Here is a 20,492-nt window from a genome sequence, read left to right as displayed (position 1 = left end):
CACAAGCTGGTGATTTCTGATGTTCCCAGTGTAGTGTCTGATGGGAGGAGAAAGATGAGTCATGCAGGTTCCTGCTGCCCTAGGGAAGCTCATGCTGACAGAGGTTTGCAAGTTTGATCACACGGAAAGGACACTTAGTCACATCCTCCTGCTCTGGACTTCCAGAGTACATCTACCTATCTGTGTCCAGGCTGCTGTCACGGTGTGTGGTCATTTATTTGTCTGAGTGTCTCTTCCTTCCTCTATTAGAATATGTGTTCCTTCCTCTGGGGCCGAGATCAGATCTTAGACATGGTCTCAGGTCCATCTTTAATGTTCAGCTGAAACAAGCAATGTTTGTATACTAAACTAATGTGTGAGCAGATTCATTCATTCATTCATTTATTCTCCAATGTCTATTGTTAACTTCCATTACATAATACTTCCTTTGGTCAGGCCTGTTACTGATATCAGAGATTTCAAAAAGGAGTAGCTATGCTATGAGTGTCAAGTATGGCTTTTGAGACAGGACAAAGAAACCTACTGCCTCAGTTTCTTGTTATTCTTGCAAAGACCCCTGGCTTCTCATCCCCTATGAGCCCTAGCTAGCAGTGATTCAGAACTGGCTATGGACAAGAGAGACCCCTCGGACAGGCTGGGTTATGCCTAACCCTGTTCTGCCACTTCTCAGATGGGTAACTGGGGACAGGTTTCTTCCCCTCTCTATGTATCAGTTACTTCGTTTGAGAACTGGGGATAATACAACACTGTTCTCATTTTCTTCACAAGGTTTTTGCAAAATACATATGAAAATGGCTGTGAATGGTAAAATTACAGCAGGGAAAGCAAAAATTATTAGAAACTAAGGCAGCTCCCTCTACCTACCCAAGGACCTTTCATGTGCTTTGGAAGAAAGCCTTTCCTTCAGCATACACCCTGCCTTCCTGTGCATTTAGAATAATTATTTCTTCCAATTGTTATGTTATCGAGACTCTGGAGGAGTGGTCTGGCAAGCAATGGGACCACATCCTCAAACTGCCATCATATAAGGAATCCACATTCCACTAGGAGCTCAGCTGGAGCTCAAAGAAGAATGCATCCCCAGCAAGGGCTTTCTTTGGGGATTTTACAGTTATTGACTAAAATTCCAATGAAACAATGCTCAAAAGCCAATGAAAATCCTCCAGTCCTGCATGACTCAGCTCCAGGAGAGGCTCATTCTAAGTTAAAATCAGGGGATGTGCTGAAGCAAGGCAAGTCACACGAAGCTGTCAGAGATCAAGGACAGCATCTGTCACAATGAATTCCAGACTCCTCCTCTCACTCCTGTGGGCGTAGAATTGAAGCAATGATGATATTTCCTTTCAGCTGCTCAAAGTCCTGAAACCCTGGGTCCTGGGAACGACTCTGCAAGAGTGATCTTGGACAAGTCCTTGATGTGTTTAGTTTTCCAGGCTCTTACCTTTCAAAGGAGCAGGTTGATTAATTACCAAGTTCCCAGCTCACTTTGACATTTGGTGATTCTATGATCTCCAACTGTTTTATGATTTCTGCATTCTTGGAAGTGAATTCACAAGCCTGTGGCCCTTGTGTTATGATTCTCCCAATGTACCCCTGGGTGGCCTGAGCCCCTGTCTCCATGTGAGGTCCCGCATATCCACTAGCCGGGCCTGGGGGACCCATAGCAGCAGCCCTACTCCTCCAGGTCCTGACCCTGCATCAACACTCACCCCTGTTGGGTTTAAGCTGGTCATTGGACCAGGAGGCAGAGCATGAGTTCTAGTCTAGGTCAGTTGCAACTCAATCCCTTTAAGGCCTGCCTCCAGGAATTCTCTTTTATGGAGCTTTCTCTTTTATCAAGTTTTCCCAGAAGATTCTGTCCCTCCCCTGTCCTTTTTGTGGTCTTAACCAGTTTCATGGGTGTCAGCAAACCCATTTGGCTTTCCATAGATCCCAGGAGAGTTTTGTACACAGTAGGTGCTCAATAAAGATGCATCAGCGACCTGAGGAATTTGAAACTGAGATTTGAGTTAGATATGGATCTGGATGGTACAGAGGTGACGTATACATTTTGATGATCTCCTTGGTGCTTGGTTAATGATTCACAAGCAGGAATCCCCGGACCCAAGAGATCTGTTTAGGTAGTAATGAGGGCAAGAGCAGAGTAGATAGAACTATTTGATTGTAAGAGACAAAAGCCCAGCTCAAATTGGCTAAAGCAAAAGAGGGGTATTTCTGGGGCAGATCTGGTTTCTGGTTTGACAACAAAAGCACCTGAGCTGTTGTTAGCTTCGGCTCTCTGTCTCTCACCTATGCTTCCTTCTGGGTTGGTTCTGTGCTCAGGCACACTGATGTAGCGGCAGTGTGTGTGGTAGCAATCCCAGGGAAAATGAAAACTCATTTATTCCACATTTTCAAAAGAGTGCTGCACTAACAATACTTGTAGCCAAAGGGGATGTAGGCTCTGACAGACTTCGGTCCAAGCCCATCGCTGGAGCTGGGGAAGGGTGTATCTAGAGGACAAGTAAGCAGAGCTGTGAACAGAAGAGGGAAAATTGATGCTCAGGGCAACAACAATCAAGTGTGTCTTCAAAATTTTGCAGTGTTCCAAAAAGCCCAGCAGAAATAGCTTATTTACTAAAGCCATAGAAGCTAATGAACATGTCAAGTGTTTTTGCCTTGTCTGAAATTATGTCAGTTCAGTTTGGAACACTGGATATCTCTTGTTGACCAGAAGCTCTCTGCCTCATAAACAATAAAAAGGGAAATTAATTTCTACCATACCCCATTTAATAGTGTTGATTTATTTTAATAAATGAATTTCTATGAAAAGTTTTCCTTAAAATTATCATTTCATACATATCAAATTATAAATATTTCCACTTGGGATTGGAGGGCTAACATGTGCTCCCATCCAATAAGAACTGAATAAACTTGAATGTGCTCTTTCTGCCAGCAGTCATTACTGCCCTGCACCACAAGTGGCTCTCAGCCAATGGGCATGCCAACTGTGTTTTGAGAAATGAGGAAATTGAGTCTTTGACAACTCTGTTCCCCTGCCACCAGGTCCTCTTTTTCTGCCATATATGTTGTGCCTGGTCAACACCTGCAAAGGTATGGGGGTATAATTACTGGAGGCAGATGAAGAAACAAAGTTGAGTAACTCACTGAAGCTTAAAATGCAAGACTCAAGAGGCCTCCAGAGAAAAGGTCTGGAGTCAAGATATGGAAGCAATTAGGCTGTGAAGGAAGTCTTTTGACTTTAGGGAGGGCAGGCCTGGTGAGCTCACCTGAGCCCAATGGGGAAGAACTCATAATTATAGGTAGGAGAAGCCAGGGCTAGGACAAGTCATAGCTTCAGGGCATTGGAAGGAACCAGAAAATCCATTGCCCAGGGGAACCAGAGGCTGGAATCAAGCTCTTTCTTGAGCCAACCTATAGCAGTTGGCTCTCCAATTTTGAGGGTTTACAAATGTTAAAGAAATATTCTGTAATTGCTTTATGCAATCATTAGACTATGTTAAGAGAGGGAAAAAAGAACATCTCTCTGCCTAGCATCCCTTATCTTTAAGAAACTCACTCTCTTTTTAGGTTTTGTTTTTTCTGTGGTGATCGATTTGAGTAATCTGGAACATCATCCTGTGTAGTGGGCTTAAGGAGGTGCATGTAATGGGCTCCAGATCTGAGGCATGAATAGGCACTTCCTAGACATTCCTGTCCAGGGACAGACAGTGGATTGAGGCAGCACCATGGAAGAACCTGCAGTTGTGAAGAGGAAAGTAAGTCACAGAGAGCACACTATGGATATGGAGAAAAATTGGAGGGAACCCCCTGAACCCCTTCATGGGCCACATTGAGCTCTGTGTGAATGAGTACTTGCATTTCAGTTAAAAGCTTCTGTAAGCGCCTGGCTTGTCTAGGCTAAGGATGTAATCCATAGCAAGGCAGGGACCCAGGCTGTACCCAAATGGTAAACTTTCCATTGCCTGAATCAAGAAGAGATCTCAGAGATAATGCTTGTCAAATGTCCTTATTATGAAACACATGGGGAAATTGAGACTCAGAGAAAAGAGGGATATTTGCCTATAGCTGTCAGGGTTTTGGTAGGTTTGTTCCACCAAAAGGACCAACCAGGATTGTTGGTTAAAATACTGATTCTTAGATACTCTGAAAGTGTCTTTGGGAATCTGCATTTTAGGAAGTACCCCCAGGTGATTCCTAGACACTGCAAGTTTGCAAAGCACTTGTCTAAGGTGCCATAGCTGAGTTGTGAGTGACTGTGTAGAAGAGCTCCTGAATCCAAACTCAGGGCTCTCTCTCTCTCTCTCTCTCTCTCTCTCTCTCTCTCTCTCTCTCTCTCTCTCTCTGACACCGGAGGCCTGTAGGAGATGATGACGGTGGAGAAAGTCAGATCCTGGAGGGGGAATAGAGCTACAAAGAGTGAGGTTTTGTTTCTAATGTTTTCTGCAATTTGAGAAGGCCTAGTGGCATCTTTTCAGACTAGATGTTAAGAAATTGAACAAATGATTCCTGTTTGCCTGTCAAGCACCATGATGTTTAAATGTGTATGTCTTGAAACTGTTAGTTTCTAAGCTCAACTGATCACTTGACAGGTGAAAAGCCTCACACAAATTCCTCTCTTTCTTTTTTAAAGTTAATTGTCTCTCTTCAGTCTCCAATCCGTTGGGTGAAACAGTTGAGCAGATTGGCATGCACCCTTCTATGGCTTTCACATCTCAAACAAACTTGAGTTGCTGAAAACCACAAGAATTAATCTCTAAATCTTAACTACAACAATTAAAATGAGAATAATCAGTTCCTTTTGTTGGTTTTAAAATTACATGTTTTCTTACTTAGCATTAAAATAACATTTACCTTCCTATAAACTGGTGTTTATTGTCTTATACTTCATTATGTGAAGACTTCTCTCAACATTTTAAGCTGGATTCCTTTGGGGTGTCCTAGGACCCCAATATAACTAGAGGCTAGTTACTAAAATTTTATTATTTTATTATAAAAAGTCAATAAATAATTCATCAAGGTACTAATAAAGATTAAAGAAAAGAATAATGAGACTTCCGGCCAAGATGGAGGCCTAGACTGACTCGCTCCATTTTCCTCCACAAGTAAGAAGGAATACAACTACTGCAAAACCAGAAATAACCAGAATTTCCAGAAAATAAATGGAAGTCCAATGTATGAAGTTATAAAGAAGTGGTGCTCATCTGGATGGGTAGGAGGGGTGAAGCCAGGGAGGAGAGGTCAAGCTGTGCTGGTGGTGGCAGCAGTGGCGATGGCAGTGGGACAGCAGTAAGCACAAACACCCATAGTTAAGAGGAGGTGAGAAGCACTTGGAGAGTACCCTTAGCTGCAGACCAGACCTGTCAGCTTGCAATTCCAATGTCGGGGAAGGCATACCCCATTGCCTCAGACTGTGAGGCCCAGAGGGTGTGGGGATGGCGGAGGAGGCTCCCGGTCTCTCGGCAGAGAGTGAACGTCAGGAATCCATCTTGGACCCCGATCCCCACAGAAAATGCCACAGCGTGGTGAGAAGGGTCATCCGGTTGTGAAAAGTGCATGGGGCTTCGACCCCTGTAGTGTGGGAGGTGTGACAGCCCCACCCAGGAAGCAAAGGTAAACACAAAGCTGTCAGGATGGCACAGATCATGATAGAGATCCAGGTGATGCAGCTGACCAGACAGCAAATATATAATCTAATGAAGCAGCAGATAGGAAATCTTTCTGAGGTACAGTTCAGAGCTTTGGTTATAAGAATGCTTACAGACCTAACAGCAGATCTTAAACAAGACGGGGAAGGAATGAAGGCTAGTCCTGCTGAAATGAATGAAAACACATATGAAACTAGTGGTGAGGGAAAGAAAACCAGGGATCAAATCAACAAATTGGAACATAGGGAAGGAACAAACAGTCAACCAATGCAGAAAGAGAAAACAAAAAGTGAGGAAAATGAAGAAAGGCTCAGAAACCTTTGGGACAACTAAAAGCGGGCCAACATCTGAATCATAGGGTTGCCAGAAGGTGAAGAAGAAGAAATAGAAATTGAAGAAGTATGTGAAAAAATAATGAAGCAGAACTTCCCTAACTTGAGGAAGGAAATAGACTTACAGGTCCAGGAAGCACAGAGCGTTCCAAATAAACTGGACTCAGGGACAACCACACCAAGACACATTATTATCAAAATGTCAAAAATTAAGGACAAAGAGAGAATCTTAAAAGCAGCAAGAGAGAAGAAGAAAATTACATACAAAGGGGTCCCAGTAAGACTATCAGCTGATTTCTCAAAAGAAACTCTGCAGGCAAGAAGGGACTGGCAAGAAATAGTCAAAGTAATGAAAAGCAAAAACCTACAACCACAATTACTCTATCCAGGGAAACTGTCATTCAGAATAGAAAGGCAGAGAAAGTGCTTCCGGGACAAAGTAAAACTGAAGGACTCCATCAGATTCAAACCACTGTTATATGAAATCTTAAAGGGACTTGTTTAGGAGAAAGGGGATTAAAACTATGAACATTAAAATGAAAACTGTATCACAACAACCAACAACAGAAGCTAGGGAACCAAAACAAAGGCAAACTAAGTAGGCAACGAGAGTGGGAAAAGAACTATAGGTATGGGGAACATTAGTGGGGGAGGTCAGCAGGGAGGGGGAAGGGGGAAAGGGAGGGAGATGGTACAGGAATTAAGAAGCATAGTAGGAGGGAGTGGAGTAGATGGGAAAATGTTGAGAAAAACTATATGCTCAACCAATGGGCATGGACTAAGGTGGGGGGGGAACTGGAGGGAGGGGAGTCACTGGGTGGAGGAGAAAAAGGGAAAAGAAATTGGGACAACTGTAACAGCATAATCAATAAAGCATATTTTAAAAAAAGAAAAGAATAAGATAGTTTTTCTCTAAAAAAAACTCAGCTTGTACATAGCATACATTTCTATAGAACATTTGACTGGGCTTCCAGACAGGGATCTGATGCTGGCTTTGCTCTAAATATGCTGTGTCTTTTTGAATAAGGCACAACCCTTCTCTGGGCCTCAGTTTCCCCCTCTGTAGAACAAGGGGGTCAGACAGGTGATTTCTGAAGACCTCTTCAATGCTGAAAGTTTCAGGGTAAAGTAACAAGGGGTTATGAAATGTCCCACAGTGTGGGAGAGAATAAAAATGTCATGATTTCGTTCCAGTATAATCTGTTTCGCATTTGGTATATGGTAGTCCAACCTGTGATAGGTCCTCTGTGGAACACAGATGACTCACTTCCTGTCCTAAGTGGATCTTCTCTGAGGTGTAGAAAAGATCCTTCCTTCACATATCAAGCCAGCCAAGAGAGTCAAGTCTATGAGCCTCTGGCCAAGTTCTGCATGTTCTTTATTGTGTCAAATTAATCCTGGTGTGTGTGTGTGTATAAAAAGACACTCTTAATGCCACAGGCTCCTAAAATGTTAGAGCCAAAGGGGACTCTGAAATGTCAAATCTCCTCCTCTCATCTTTATCACTTGCTCATCCATCTACCCATCCATTCACTCATTCAGTTAACAGATATTTATTTAATGTTTACTACATGTTAAGCACTATGCTAGGATAAAGAGATAGAGCAAAAACAAGGCATAAAAGTTTCCTACCCTCATGGGATTTATATTTGTTTATCGGGAGGGGCAAGCCATAAACAAGGAAACAAGGTATGTGATAATTGGGAGACTGATGGAATGGGGAATTACTGGTCAGGGAGAGAGAGGCAGGATAGGCAGAGAAGACTTCTGTAAGGAGGTGATATTCAAACAAGTACAGTATCTGAAGAATGAGGAGGAGCTAATAATGGCAAGTGTTTATGGATGGAGAGAACAAATGACTCATAGAGACTGATGAAGAGGAAGAGTTGAGAGAATATTTTGAGACCTGGAGGGAGGAGAGGTTAAAAAAGGGGCTGGATTAGGGCTATTGCAGTGAAATGCAGGAATGTGGATGGTTTAAGATAAATTTTGAAGGTGGATACACAAGACTTGTTTCTAGATTAAACAAGGGGGCTGAGAAATATGAAAAATAAAGGGTGACTCCTTATCTTTTAGCATGGGAACTGGATGAAGGGTTATTTATTGAGATGGGAAGATTGGGAAAATGCAATATACGAAATCCAAGAAACCTGTTTTGGATGTAGTGAATCTGATGGTCTTATTGGACATTGAATCAGAGATTTTGAATAAGGTACTGATTCTTCTCGAAAGACCCTATAATTATTTCAAAGGTGTTAGCTTTATCTTCTGACCCAGACCAAAATGCCCCTGAAGGTAGGCATGGCTTATATTTTATATTTATTCTGTCTTCTCCATAGAGTTCAAAGTGAGAGGAAAGTAATAAAATGTTTATATTCCCATGTTCTGGAATTAGATAGACCTGTTGTGTCGAGTCTTCTTGTACTGACTTACAAGAGTCAATTGCTAAAATTTCAGAAATGTTGTGAGTCATTAAATCATCCTTGCATTTAGCTACGGTTGGGGTACTCCCACCTGAAATTTGGCAAACTGTGCAAATCAAGACCTTTTTCTTCATAGAGTCAGGTTACTAGTACATCACAGGAAGATCCAGAGTCACCAACTCAAATGCCCTTTGGGGAATGAAGATAACATTTGTAAGTGATTTGTTTAGGTCTTGAAACAATAAAATATCAAAGCATGCCAGGCCCTGGCTAGGCTAAATTAATAGCTATTTAAATCCATAAACTTATATTAAACATATATCTATATATGAAATTTAATATATGTATATATTCAAGTTGTTATAAAACATTCAGCTCCCCTCTCACCCTCTCTCATAAACACTTTAAAATTCACATGACAAAAAACCATGATGGACATTGCCCTTGAATTTATGAAGTCTGTCTCAAGATGAAGCCAAATGTTCTACTTTAATTAGAAAGACATGCATCCCCTCTAAAAGAATCTAGTTCTAATATGTCAGTTGTCATTATAAAATTACAGCCCAGTATTGCTAGATCTTATGCTTTTTCAAGAAAAACCAGGAATCTGGGTTTTAATGAGAAACTTACCAGCAGTTGAAAATTGAATTAAAGTTTTTTTAAAAAGCACTGTAGGCCAAACTAAACACTTTCACAAAATTTCATTGCATCCAAGGGCCACCAGTGTGATACTCAATGTGAAGTTCTTATACATGGTCATTCATATGGGGGTGGGGAGAAGGCCCTCAGAATATGCCAGAAGTCAACTTTCCTGTCAGCCCTGGCATGTGGGAGCCACATCACATTTATTTGATTCAGAAACATTGTTGAAGTAACATATGCTGTACTCTAGCATGGTGGAGCAAATCCATCACAGGTATATTTGTTTTCCCAGCTTGGTTATGGGCTTCTCTAACCAAGCACCAAAATTGCATCTCTTATCCTCTAATATTATAGCACTAAAGACAGCAAAGAGGATCTTGCAATGGAAGGAACCTTACAGATATATTGCCCAGTCTGTTGAAGAAACATACCTTGACCTGATCCTCAGTAGTGCATTAGTAAAGAGTTGAAACTAGAACCCAGATATTTAAATGGTAAATCCTATGGCTTAAAAGGACCTATGGTTTTCAGGAAACATTCACTGAATTAATGAGTACATAGAGTAATGGTAGAATCAATGAATCTGTGAATGAGTGAACACAGTCTGAAATAGTCAACTAATTTATGGATCACAATTTAAAGTAAGAATCATATGAGTTGAGACTTGTTTGTGGTTCTTCCACTAACCACCATGTTACCTTAGCCATGTCCTTTATCCTCTTTGATTCTTGACTCTCTTATCCATAAGCTGTCTTGACTCTCAGTGTTGTTTCAAAATCATCAACTAATAGTAATAGTCAAAATAATCAAGTGCTATATGCCATCCATTGGGCTAACTACATGGATTTTGTCAATACTTATAATAGTTCTATAAAGTTAATGTTATTTTTATCATCTCCATTTCATTAGATGAAGAAACAGATGCACAATCCTGTAATAACCTGTCCAAGCTCATATAGTTTGCAAGTAAACTGTGGATAGGATTTGAAGCTAGGCATTTTTTTCTGGAATTGTAATAACAATAAAAATGCTACAAAAAATAAACAGATGAAGCAAATGTATGAACACAACATGTTTGGGAGGTTCCAGGCTGTGGCACTCCTAAGACTCTTTAAAACAATGATGATCAAAATTGAGCCTTTTTTTTTCTATGTTTTACAGTGAATGATTATTTTTAGAATCACCTCAAGGATTGGATTAAGTGACTTCTGAGGGATTTTTTAGACTAATTTAGAAATTCCTGTAACTTCTTTGGGTAACCTTGACAAATTCTCTATATGTATACAAAGGACTCAGACACATTAAGAGTTCTTTCAGTTCTGATATCCAAAGGCTGTAAGGGAAATTTAATAAGAAGCTAAAAGGAGCCACGGTTCTTTTAGACTGCAAATTACAAAAACCTAACTCAAAATAACCTAACCAAAGAAGGGATATATTAGCTCAGTAATCAAAAAGTGGAATTGCAGGCTTGTTTTATGCTTGGCTTTATCCAGGTGATCAGAAAATATAGGTTTTCTTCTCTCCAGTTTTTGCCGTATTGGGCAGGATAGTCACCAAAAAGACTCACATTCTATCAACTAAATAAATGCAATGGAGAAAAATGATGACCTTCTCTGAAAGCAGAAGAATCATGATGAGGAATTGGATTGACTTACTTTGGTCTCATATTCACCTTCATTGAGGCCTTCATCTTCAAACGGGGACCAGGCCCAAGACACAGTTTTGCCTCTTTGGTTATGTGGAAAGAGTTGTCTCATGCATAATACATGGGATGGGTTTTCCACTGAATAAGAACTTTCTGTATGAGAAGAAAGAGAGAGGGTGTGGGAAACTAGAAACACAGAAGTTGACTCCAACCAGCTTCACTTCCCACTTAAAAGGAAGAGTGGCAGAATGGGTATCCAAGGGTCTGAATCTTCAGCTCAGAATCACAATTTGTGTTGTTGGTCCTCAGTATTAGGAACAAGTCAGTGCTATATATGTCTTTTCCTCCATCTTCCAGGCCATGTGAACTCAAGTAGTGACATCAATGAATATTGTGGAGGTGTTATTTTGTCTTGTAGTTATAGCTCCTTAGAGAAATATATGCAATGATGATCTCAGAACAGTCAATAAATTAAAAAATAAATGATTAGGCTTTGAGCAACCAGAACTGTATTAAGTTATGAGGAATCAGTCAATTAGGCAACTTGGCTAATGCTTTTAATTTAACTTAACACCTTGGTATGTACTGGAGAAAGTGACCAGCCCCTTGCTTCTTTTGGCTAGCACAGGTAGTTACTTGCACTAATCAGCAGTAGGGAAAGAGGAAAAGGGCAAAGCGGTAGGTAATATCCAGCAGCAAGATGTGGTACAAAACCTCTCCTGGGCAGCGACTCCTATGAGACTAATGAACAGAAAAGAATTTGATAAGCCCTTCAATCAAATCTACACTTACAGTTTGGGTACTCACAGCCTATAAGAGCTAGCAGAATGTTTAGACATGACCTAATCCAACTTTTTTATTTTATAAAGAAACTGAGGCCCAGATTGAAAAAAATAACTTGGTCAAGGTAGTGCTGCAAAGCAATCGCTGAACCTGAACTTAAACCCAAGTCTTCTTATTCATTTTCTAAGTGCTCATTCCTATATGACAAGCTCCCTTTGGTTTTGCTCTCAGGACTCTGATAGACATTTTGAATTGTGGAAAATATGCTCATGAAAAAACTGAATTTAATTTAATCTTCACTGGAAGTGCAGGGAAGAGAAATAAGTGGCCATTACAATACCTTAGACTTAAATATTCTCAACCCTCACTTCCACAAGCTAAAGAAAGGAAGTAATATCTTGTGGCCCTTCAACATTAGAAAATCAAAAATAATTTAGGAGCCTTTGGAAGGTGGTGAAGGGATATATCATGTATATTTGTGTTTAGTTAATATTGAAAGAGTGCTAAAGGAGGAGTTTGGAGATCTAAATTCTACTTGGATGTGGGTCTTAATGAATAATCGTGGAGAACTCATTCTCTCTGGGATTTGGTTTCCTCGATGGTTTTTAAGATGCTGGTCAACCTCAAGCTTTAGGGGGTCTAAAAAAATTTCAGTGCTTTGAATATCATTGTTATGGATAGAGAAGGAAATTTTGGAGTGGAAGGTGGCTAGCCTAAGGTCAGTCTGTGTTTGCAAAGTATCTCCTTACTAATCGGGCCCAATGAAATAAGCACAAGGCTACGAGTCTAGGATATGACTGTATTTCCCTTTGCTCCATGACCTTGGGTAAGTCTTTGACTTTTTCTAGGCCTTTAAAAAAAGTCTCTAAAATGGGATTAACACTTTTGCATGCTCATCTCACAAAGCTGTTGCATGGAGATAAAGAATGTAGAAATGTTTTATGATAGGCAGGCTCTTTATATACAAGGGGTGGGCAAAAGTAGGTTTACAGTTGTGTTGCAACATTCCTTTAAGTTAATAAAGCTATTGAAATAATCATAATGTGCATGTCATTTTCCACCCAAACAACTGTAAACCTACTTTTGCCAAGCCCTGTATGTGACTTAATATGGAGTTTGCCCTTGGTGAATGAAAATAATGTAAAAACAACCTGTAGAACCAGTAAATTCAGTGTGGCCAAGATAACACTGAGGGACGAAACTGAAATTTCTTTTTCATGAGGTCATTTTGTTTTCCCACTAATAGTGCAAGTTGAAACAAGCTTTGATAAAACATTCATACTTCAGTTTGCCTGGGACAGTCCTATTGACCATGTTCATCCTAGCACAATTATTAATAATACATTTTTCACTTTCAAAGTGTTTTTTGGTCAATAAATAAAATTTTTACCCCTTAACTTAAGTATCATTCTCTTAAACCTCTTCATTTTACATACTGGAAAATAGAGGCCTAGAGAAGAGAAATGACTTCCCAATTCACCCAGAGTTTGTCCAGAGCCTGGACTTGGCAAACATTTTCTCTTTCTACCTGGGAAGAGAGGGAAGGGGAATATAGAGTGAGAGAGAATGGCTCCCTTTGTCTGTTGTCCAACATCTTGAAGTCTTGAAGCAACTCCTTAGCAATAACAGTCCCACCCCACCCTTCATTTCCTGGAAAGGTAATGTTATAGGATCCTGGAAAAGAAAGCATTTTTTCTCTTCTGTATCCAGAAGGACAACCCCAAGGGATGAACCTCTGCCTATTAATAATTAGTTCTTATTTAGACAATATTTTATCACTCATAAATCACTTTCATATCCATAATCTTAATTGATCTAATTCTTACTGCCTTTGGAAATAATCTTGGAAGCACTATTATTCTCATTTTGTAGCTGAAAAACCAAGACCTACAAAGACAGTTTACTTAATTTCAGTTTCCTAGTAAGTGTCAGAGTAGCGAGCAGAGCTTGATCTCAGATCCCCTGGTCCAGTCAGTATTCCTTCTACTTATTATCTTAGCTTCCTGCAGGGTCTGCCCTTAGGCATCTTCTAGGAGAAATATCATTATAGTAAGGACTTTATGGTATTTAAGTAACTTAATCTTTTTGGATGGAGCCCAAGGAAGACCCACTTTATATCCTCAATTTGGCTTTGTGGAAAATAGTGTTAGAACATGGTTCATGATCAACTGTGAGCTTTATTCTACAATTGTCATTTCTGATAAAATGAGTATGTGGACAGAGACAGTGCATTTCATTCTGGAATGAGATTTTTCTCTTTATAATTGTTGCTAGGATCACGAGGAATAGAGTCTTACAACAGTACCTAACTGTGCTGTGCTTGCAAATCACTGACCCGATAATTTGCAGAATCTTTATTTCAGAAAGATTTGTTCTGGCAGCAACCTGAAATTCTTTATTTGGAACTTGAAACATCTCAGACCCAAAAGAAGTCAGCTTGACAATATATGTAGCTACCACCATCATCACTCTGCCCGAGGTAAGCAACTATGAGGGTGCTAGAGCTTAAATGGGCAAGAGTCAGGGACCCCAGGTATGGTCCTGATTTTCCATGACTCATGTGATGTTAAGAAAGCCACTTGTTTTAAGGGGGGTTAATTTCTTCAACTGTTAGATGTTGAGATTGGATTAATCAGCATGCTTCTAATTCCTAAAGCTACTAGATACTTTTTTCTAAAAATGCTATGGGAACCTAGAATGCATAAGTGGTCAGAAAGGTGAGGATAAGAAGTTGGAGCCCATTCATTCAATCCACATGTGTGGCCATGTGACATGTGCTTGGAAGAGGTCAGTGTGGAAATAAATAATTTCCAAAGGTCCTTTTAGCCCCCACCACTGGCATTCTAAGGACCAGCAATATCTTTTTTTTCTTAAGATATAAACATGGCTTTTTATTTAGAGAATTTAACAAAATTTTAAATGTTGATAAAATCACAATTGTCATAAAATCCAAAAAGACTGCATGTAGATTAATTAAATATCTGCCATACTTCCCTACTCTTTTTTAAAAACATGTCAGGAGTTTGGACATTGTTGATATTAGAAGAGTTACACTTTAAAAATGTTTTATTGAATTTATTGGGGTGATATTGGTTAATAAAATTATATAGGTTTCGGGTTTACAATTCTATAATACATTATCTGTATACTGTATTCTATGTTCACCAACCCAAGTCAAGTCTCCTTCCATCATATTTATCTCCCCTTTACCTTCCTTACCTCCCCTCAATCCCCTTTCCCTTTGGTAATCACTATACTGTTGTTTATGTCTATTAATTTCTAACTTTATACTTAAAGGAACTAGAAAAATAACAAACAAACCTCAAAGTGAGTAGAAGAAAGGAAATAATAAAGATTAGAGCAGAAATAAACAAAATAGAGTCCAAAAATGTACAAAACATCAATAAAGCCAAGAGCTGGTTCTTTGAAAAGCTAAACAAGATTGACAGACCTTTAACCAGACTCATTAAGAAAAAAGGAGAGGGACCCAAATAAATAAAATCAGAAATGAAAGAGAAGTGACAACTAATACCAAATACAAATACTTGTGAGAGAATATTACAGACAACTACATGACAACAAATTTAACAATCTGGATGAAATGGGTAAATTCCTAGAAATAGACAATCTTCCAAAATGGAATCAGGAAGAATTAGAAAAACTGAAGAGAGAGATTACAGCTAATAAAATTGAAGCAGTAATCAAAAAACTTTTAACAAACAAAAGTCCTGAACCAGATGGCTTCACAGGTGAATTTTACCAAACATTGAAAAAAGAATTAATACCTCTCCTTCTCAAACTATTCCAAAGAATTCAAGAGAAGGGAAGATTTTCAAGCTCATTTTATAAGCCAGCATTATCCAAATCTCAAAAGCAGATAAAGACACTACAAAGAAAGAAAATTAGAAGCGAAAATCCCTGATGAACATAGATGCTAAAACCCTCAACAAAATATTAACAAACCAGGTCCAGTAATACATTAAAAAATTCTACACCATGATTCAGTGGGATTTGTTGCAGTATGCAAGGTTGATACAATATATGCAAATCAATAAATGTGATGCACCACACAAACAAAATGAAAGATAAAAATTACATGTGATCCTATCAATAGTTGAAGAAAAAGCATTTGATAAAATCTAGTACTCATTTATGGTAAAAACTCTCAGCAAAGTGGGAATAGAGGGAACATACCTAAACATAACAAAGGCCATATATGACAATCCCACTACCAGCATCATACTTAAAGGACAAAAACTACAAATGTTCCCCTTTAAGATTAGGAACAAGAGAGGAATGTCTGCTTTCACCTCCCTTATTCACATAATACTAGAAATCCTAGCAATAGCAACCAAACAAGAAAAAGAAATGAAAGGCATCTAAATTGGAAATAAAATATTAAAACTGTCATTATTTACAGATGATATGATATTGTATATAAAATCCTTAAAGATTCCACCCAAAAAACTACTAGAACTGGTAAATGAATTCAGTAAAGTAGCAAGATTCAAAATAAATATCCAGAAATCAGTTGAATTTTTATATCTTAATACTGAACTATCAGAAAGTGAAACTAAGAAAACAATCCCATTTACAATTGCATTAAAAAAAATAAATCCTAGGAATAAATTTAACCAAGGAGGTAAAGTACCTGTTTTCAGAAAATTATAGGAAACTGAAGAAAGAAATTGAAGAAGATACAAATAAATGGAAGCATATATCATGTTCATGGACAGGAAGAATTTACATCATTAAAATGTCCATGCTAACGAAAGCAATTTATAAATTCAACACAATTCCTATCAAAATACCACTGGCATATGTCATAGAACTAGAACAAATATTCCAAAAATATATATGAAACACAAAATAACCCAGATAGTCACAGCAATCTTGAGAAAGAAGAACAATGTTGGATGAATCATGCTACCTGATATCAAACTATACTACATGGCCATAGTAAACAAAACAGCATGGTACTGGCATAAAAACAGACATATAGATTAATATAACATAATAGAGAGCCCAAAAGTAAACACACACCTTTATGGTCAATTAATTTTTGACAAAGGGAGCAAGAGCATACAATGGGGTAAAGATACTCTAAAATTGAAAATACACATGCAAAAAAAAAAAAAAAATGAAACTAGACCACCTTCCTATGCTACTCACAAGAATAAACTCAAAACGGATTAAAGACTCAAATGTTAGTCCCTAAACCATAAAAATCCTAGAAGAAAGCATAGGAAGTAAAATCGCAGACATTTCCTGTGGCAATATTTTTTCTGATATATATCCTAAGGCAAGGGAAACAAAAGAAGATATAAACAAATGAGACTACATTAAACTAAACAGTTTTTGCATAGCAAAGGAAACCATCAATAAAATGGGAAGACCACCCACTGAATGCGAGAACATATTTGTCAATGATACATCTGATAAGGGGTTGATAACCAAAATTTATAAACAAGTTATAAAACTCAACACCAAAAAACCAAGCAATCCCATTAAAAAATGAGCAAAGATGGGGGAATAAGGGCTGGGTGGAGGTGGGCAGAGGAAGGGAAGATGGGGGACATCTGTAATAGTGTCAACAATAAGAAAAACTGGCAAAGGATCTGAGTAGACACTTCTCCAAAGAGGATACACAGAAGGCCAATAGACATATGAAAAGATAGTCACATTCACTAATCATCAGAGAAATGCAAATTAAAACCACAGTGAGATATCACCTGTACACCTGTCAGATGGCTATCATCAATAAATCACAAACAACAAATGTTGTCAAAGATGTGGGGGAAAGGTAACCCTTAGGCACTATTGGTGGGAATGCAGATTGATACAGCCATTGCAGGAAGCAGTATGGAGTTACCTCAAAAAATTTAAAATGGAACTGCCTTATAATCCAGCAATTCCACTTCTGGGAATATATTCAAAGGAACCCAAAACACTAATTTGAAAGAATATATGTACCTCTATGCTTATTGCGGTGTCATTTACAATAACTAAGTTTTGGAAGCAGCTCAAGTGCCCATCAGTAGATGAGTGGATAAACAAGCTGTGGTACATTTGCACAGTGGAATACTACTTGGCCGTAAAAAAAGAGAAGGAAATCTTACCTTTTGTGACAGTATGGATGAACCTGGAGAATGTTGTGCTAAGTAAAATAAGCCAATCATAGAAAAATAAGTACCATATGATTTCACTTAAATGTGGAATCTAATAAACAAAGTAAACTAATAAACAAAATAGAAACAGAGTCATAGATACAGAGTACAGACTGACAGCTGTCAAAGGGGAGGAGACCTACGAGGTCTGGGTGAAAATCGTGAAGGGATTAAGAAAAAAAAAAAAAAAAGACCAGTAAGATTAATGATAGATGTTAAGCACCTGAGGGGATGTAGTGAGCCTGGAATCCAGGATACTGAACTTGGCAGGCAGGAAAAGGGGTTCTGATAGCATAACAAAGGGTGGAATTGGTGGTAGAAGGCAGCATGATATGGTTGTTGTCCTTCACATGGGCACAACATTTTACAGTTTGCCAAGTGTTTGCACATCAGTTGTCTCTTTTGAGCTTGCCCAACACTGTACATACAGGCGTTTACACCAGGATCTTTCATGAAGTCCTGATTACATGCTGGTTCTGCCATAGAGCTCAAGAATATAAAAGGAAGAGAGTATTTGATCCTCAAGAAGATCACTCATCATCTGATAAAGGAAAAGGCTTGTAAACAAATCGTTGCAATTGCAAAACAGAAAGCTTCTAGGAGATATGCATACAAATGGTGAGGAGAGAAGAGAAAGGGGATTCATTTTTCCTGGGGAAGGAAGAAGTCATATTTGGGGTGGAGTCCTGCATGTTGAGTTCTTTAGGTATTTACTGGGGTCACTCCTTATGCACAAAGCCTTGGCGGCCTGAGAAAGAAACATGGTGCCCGCCCCTCCTGAGAGAGAGGGGAAGGGTTTGGGGAACCTGACCATGAGGTGAATCTGTGAAGGAAGCCTGACTGGGAAGGGCTTTGAATGCAGTGCAAAGAATCTGGATCCTGTAGCAATTAGATCTCCTGTTTTCTAGGTGAAGAAACAGACTCACAGAAATCTGGAACTTCGGGAACTTTGCTGAAGCCTCAGGCACTGGTAAGGTAACTGCAGGGCCACCGAGCCCTGTGTCCTGGTGCTCTTTCTGCTACCCTGTGCTGCCTCCAGCAGGCTTGAGCTGAGGCAGGCCCGGCATGGGAGAGGCCTTTGGCCTGTTTATCCTGCTCAGTGGAGCTGGCTCTGGCAGGGAATGGAAGTGGGTGGGGTGGGGGCCATGGAAGAGAGGAGGGGCCTGACAACAAGGGCTACATTCAAGGCCTGCACTGGAGCTGGGTGAGGAGAATGGAAAGCTACAGTCTGTCAGAGCGTCCAGCCTTGGCAAGGCGGCTGGGGCCTTATAAGGAAATGTTGTTCTCTCCCAGCCAGTGGGGCTGGGACGGAGCCCTGTGCCCACAGGACAGAGCTGCCCTTGTGGTGGTAGGCTGGGTGCCCCCCGCCCCTCTGCTGTGAGAAGGAGCTCTCAATGGGCCACTTCTGCAGGCTCAGCACTCCCTCTCAGCCCCAGTGTGCATGCAGCCCCCACCCCCTGGATGCCCTCCCACTCCCCAATGGCTTGGGATGATTGGAGGAAAGGAAAAAAACAAAACAAAACAAAGATTTGGCAAGATCCCAGGCCTCATTGCTGTTTGATGCCGAATTACCCAGAAAACAGGCTCAAGTCAAATTTAGTCTCTTCCCTAAAGGGCGCATGAGCAAAGGAACCACTCTGCCCTCCTTTCCTACCCTGCACCCCTGTCATCTCCTCCTTGTGACCACAGAACTCTCAGCCTGGGTCCTGTCTGCTGCAAACAGGCAGGACCTGAGACAGAGTGGGGAGGAGGAACTCTGGTGCTGGTGTCTGAGGGAGGGCAGGAGCCACTGGAGCACTCCCAGGAGAAGGATGACTGTCTTCAGACTCCTTACCTGTGCCAGGCAGGCCAGAGAAATGAGAGACTCTGGAGGGCGAAGAGGAAAAACACAGCCTGCCCAGAGAGAAACAGACAGCGCTCCTTGGGAAAGGCTGGACAGCATTAGTCAGCGCCTGGAAGGAGTGCCTTTCCACAGCATGCCATGGGGGTGATTTAAAGCTTCGATCCCCTAGGGATCTCCCTGAACCTGAGATTGGGGGTAGGAGCAGAAAAGATGCTTAGTGTGGCCTTTTGCTTTGCCTATTCATAGACTCATAGACGCATAAAACCCTGGAGCTACAAGAAAACAGGTCAGCCAGCCCAGCTCTCCACCTACAGCAAATCTGGCAGACGTCAGCTAGCCTGTGCTCTCCCAGTGACCATGAACTCTGGCCCTCAAGTCAGTCCCTCCAGTATCCACAGGTGACCTCCTGAGTATCAAGTGTTATGGGCAGCCCTGAGGGTACCTTCCAGAGAAAGCTATGAGAAGCACACAATGAACAAAATATGAAGGAGACAGTTATGAACCCCCCTCCAAAAAAACAAAAACAAAAACACACACACAGAGAAAGAGCTCTTAAAGCTGAGGTGAGAAATTCTTCTTGACTAGGTGTGCAGAGCCAGGGACAAGTCAAGGTGTTGTTAAAAAGATGACATTGGGGTGAAGAAAAGCCAAGGCTTCAAAAATGACATTTTGAGAGCTTGGAAAGTGGGGAAATGGTTTCCAGGGGAGGGGCTGGCACGAACATGGGTGGGAAGCATGAGGCTGGCTTGGTCCCTGGGCATGGCTAGGTATGGACAGAGGAGGAGGAGGGAGTTGTGGTTGGAAACGGGCTAACATTAGATTTTGGAGACCTTGAATGCCAGAGGGATGAGTAGACTTGAGTAAAAGACAGCCAGAGCCGCTGAAAGTTTTTGAGTGTCCAAAAGAGTTAACCAGTGCTGTAATGGAGGGAAGGTGATCTGGTAGCAGGTGCAGGAAGAATGAAAGGGGGAGACATCTTTTTTTTTCCAGTTTAGCAACATCAGGGAAG

General features: G+C 40.3%; 1 long non-coding RNA gene across 1 annotated transcript; it reads right to left on the bottom strand.

Moving 5' to 3' along the window:
* Positions 1-8,410: 8,410 nt before the first annotated feature.
* LOC150021063 (uncharacterized) lies at positions 8,411-19,586 on the bottom strand. Its single transcript, XR_016511846.1, has 3 exons — positions 19,475-19,586; positions 10,701-10,843; positions 8,411-8,592 (listed from the first exon to the last, which is right to left on the bottom strand). It is a non-coding gene; the product is annotated as an uncharacterized LOC150021063 (long non-coding RNA).
* Between the last annotated feature and the right edge of the window lie 906 nt (positions 19,587-20,492).

This window comes from Furipterus horrens, unplaced genomic scaffold, assembly GCF_987537825.1.
Source record: "Furipterus horrens unplaced genomic scaffold, mFurHor1.1.pri manual_scaffold_1, whole genome shotgun sequence".
Lineage (NCBI taxonomy): Eukaryota > Metazoa > Chordata > Mammalia > Chiroptera > Furipteridae > Furipterus > Furipterus horrens.
Note: the sequence above shows the minus strand (reverse complement) of the source record. Positions and strands in the feature narration are given on the sequence as shown.